A 3,834-nucleotide genomic window follows, 5' to 3' on the forward strand; every position below is an offset into this window, starting at 1 on the left:
GCCATAATTTTTGTAACAATAGAAGGGTGGCCGTTCTATCTCAGGAAAAAGATTCCGGTCATTTCCCGGCGTTTCCAGTTCACAACAATTTTTGACAGTCCTAGATATCTTATTCAATTCAGAAACAATAAAATTGAATGATTATAATTATTTTTAACTGAAAATTGTGTATATTGAAATATAAATTTATTTTATTTTATAAGTTGTAAAAAATTAAGGATTGTTTAATTGTTTTTTATTTATCAAACATATTATATTATTCATTAAATATTTTAAGATTCATTATCAAATATTTTCATTGCGAAATGTAATACTGCCCGAAATCAATGTTTAATATTGTCCGTTTTTCATATAACACTAATGGCTGCGCCGCCCCTGACGTTATATAGTTCATTCATCTGGTCCAAAAAATAGGGCGAAGATGGTAATTTCTAGGGCAGTCATTTTTTTCTCTTAAGTACTTCATTTGGGGGTGCATAATATGGGGTCAGGTTCTGTGAACATGTTTTCGTCCCGGAACATTGAAATTTTTTTGGGAAATGGTGCAAAATACCACATTCCATTGGATGGGTGCTTTTATGTGCATTTGAGAGGTAAAAGTTTCAATAGATGAATTAAAATAGACGTTAATACACGTACTTTAAAGAAAAAACAATATTCTCCTAAATATAATAGATCGCGAGTTGGCATCTGCCAAAGGTGACCCCTTTCGACTTGAATTTACAAGTAAATGCCCAGAGTTAGGTTTTTTGTAAATAGCTCATGTCGGGGTTGTCACAGAAGAAATTTCCTGGAGAATGAATACAAGAGCACTTAATTCTGCGTGAGTTAAAAAAGAACATGTCCCTACTCCTAATAGGTCACGCGTAATGACCATCCAAATATGCCTATTTTTTGGTCTTTTTTCACCAAACAACACGACTTTCGGATTTTTACTGAAAAAATACAAAAAAATAGGTATATTTGGAAGATCAATACTGGTTACCTATTGGGGGTAGGAACATGTTCTTTTTTCAACTCACGCAGAATTAAATTCTCCTGTATTGATTCTCCAGGTTTCTGTGGCAACGCCGACACAAGCTATTTACAAAAAACCTAACTCTCGGCATCTACTTGTAAATTCAAGTCGAAACGGGTCCCCTTTAGCAGGAGCCAACTCGCGATCTATTATAATTAGGAAAATATTTTTTCTCTCGAAATTAGGATATTTACGTTTACTTTAACTCATCTGTTAACCATTTCTAGATCTGGCCAACAGAATTCGAGCTTCGGAAAAACAAAAAAGAAACATATGATTTTTGATAAAAAATTGGAAAAAATCGGGGTTTTTTGAGAGGCCGTAACTCCGAGACTATTATTTATAGAACAGCGTTTTTTTTAGTTTCAAGCATAATTATTTACTCCACTTTAATTTTTATAAGAAAAATTTTACCTCTCAAATGCACAGAAAAGAACCAATCCAATACAATGTGATATTTTGAACTTTTTCCCCAAAAAATGTCCATGTTCCGGGACGAAATCATGTTCACAGAACCTGACCCCATATTCTGCACCCCCAAATGAAGTACTTAAGAGAAAAAAAATACGGCGCCAGAAATTACCATCTAAAAGTACCAGATGACTGGACTAATATAGTGCAACCGTGAGTGCGACCCGTGCGAGCAATCATCGAACATTCAGCGTGAAATCAGATAGAGTCAGACGGTGTCGAGAGCAGTTAGGCAGTTAGTCTGCGTCTAAAGGTTTAGATGGGAGTCGACAGCAGTCAACAGACTTTCAGAGAGTGTTCTTTGAAATTAGTGACATGTTGCAATGGAAATCACATTTAGCTTACAAGAAAGGAGCAATCGTATGAAATCCTATGAAATCCGAAATCAACTCATATGAAATCAGATGCGATCGTCGGTAAAGATTCATCTGATTTCAGAGTGAATGACTCCTCGCTTAATACATAGACTATTAGACTATTAATCTATTAGATTGGCCTTTGGTACACTCCTTTAGTGTTGGAAACGGAAAGTCAAGTTCGTTAGCCAGCTATTTGAGATAAAAATGCAAAAAGTCAGAGCATTTTCAAACTTTTTGGGACAATTTTTTTCAAGATTTAAAATTCCGTGTACAAATATATTTACTACTTTGAAATATAAGATTATCATAACAACTTCCTGAATTTTTTTGATAAATCGAAAATTAAAATTTTTAACCCACGGTTCTAGTTTCGACCATAATAAAAAATAATGAAAAATGGGAAATTCCCTTTCGCGGTCAAACTATGCACGATACGAAAATATATGAAAAAGTAAAAATTTTGCACCTAAAAAGATCTACAAATTTGATATCAATCATTTTTCTGATCAGTCGGGTAGCTTTTTTTTCATTCGTAAAAACGATACTAAAAATGAAAATAAATTTTTAGACAAACGACAGGAGCTACGAAAAGAAAATGAATAGGCAAACTTGAATTTTTTTGTTTGTAAAAGTACTACTTTCTGGAAGAAATCAATTTTCGCAGTTAAAAATTGACATTTTTTAGTGAAAATTCAATACTTTCGTTAAACTAGTTCGTTAAATCTTTTTTTGTTGAAAATAAATTTTGCCAGATGAAAATTTAACTTTTCCGTTTTTGTTAAAAATTATTCTTGGTGGAATATTATTTCTCTTAATTCAATATGTATCTATACCAATTTTGTTGGAAATTTTGTTTTCTTGTGTGAAAAATCTCTTTTAAGTAAAGATGGGACCATTCCGTTCTTTTTATGCAAAATTATGCTAAAAATTATGAAAATATTATTATAATATTATTATAATGTTAATTATTATTATTATATTAATTATTATAATAATTAGAGTAATCGAATAATTTTAATGGATAAGAAATGACGAAAAGATAAAAGTATGCTACAAGAAATATTGTCACCTTCATTTTCTAAAAATATAATGTTGTTTTCAAAAATGTGGTGTTTATATACGAAAATGTGTTATCGTCAGAACTGAATTACCTCGCATCAAAAGAATATGGAACAAACTGTTTCCGTTTAAATATTTTTGGTAATGGAATAAATAAATAATGAAATGTAAATAAAACATTCATTAAAAAAATTTTCAGTCAATTGTATAATTCGAAATATTATCTTGTTCGGGAGTCTTATTAATTTAATTTATTCATTATTAATTTTATGGAACTGCTGAAAATCCCAAAAAATGGAATTACGGGTTTATCATATTTCAGAAAAAGAAAATATTTAAAACAAAAAATTATAAAATGATAAAATTGTCGAAATTTAAATATTTATAAGTTGCGAATTACCAAAGAATGAAATTCGCGACAGAAAATTTCCGAACTCTTAAATATCCGACACTGGCAAGATACCAAAAATAGAAAATTATTGAATTTAAATCAATAAAATATTTGTTTAAATTATTATTATTTATAAAAAATACAGTAGTTAAATATTTTAATCAAAGTGGTTTTTTAATGTGCAGTACATGTATAAGGCGGGTTCTGACGCAAGATTCCTACCTTACCGACATCGAGAAGCTTCGACCTGTAGTGGTTCGTGTCCGTGCTAAGCTTCGAGAACGTTCTCGAAGGGTCCTGATGACGTGACGATTGCGCAATAGTATGTAGCCAAATTAATGTAAACAAGTTCAAGGTTATCGTGAGAAAAACAAGGATAATTTATTGCTTCTTGGTAGATAAGACGTACGTTAAATCCGTAAAAGTTGCAGATGTATAGGTGAAATTAGATATGAGGGTTATGCATGGCATCCTGTTTTGACTATTAATTTGATTTATTGCTTTCTGATAGATGATACTTTCAGCTAAAAATTCCT

The sequence above is a fragment of the Belonocnema kinseyi genome, chromosome 4, assembly GCF_010883055.1.
Source record: "Belonocnema kinseyi isolate 2016_QV_RU_SX_M_011 chromosome 4, B_treatae_v1, whole genome shotgun sequence".
Taxonomy (NCBI): Eukaryota; Metazoa; Arthropoda; class Insecta; order Hymenoptera; family Cynipidae; genus Belonocnema; species Belonocnema kinseyi.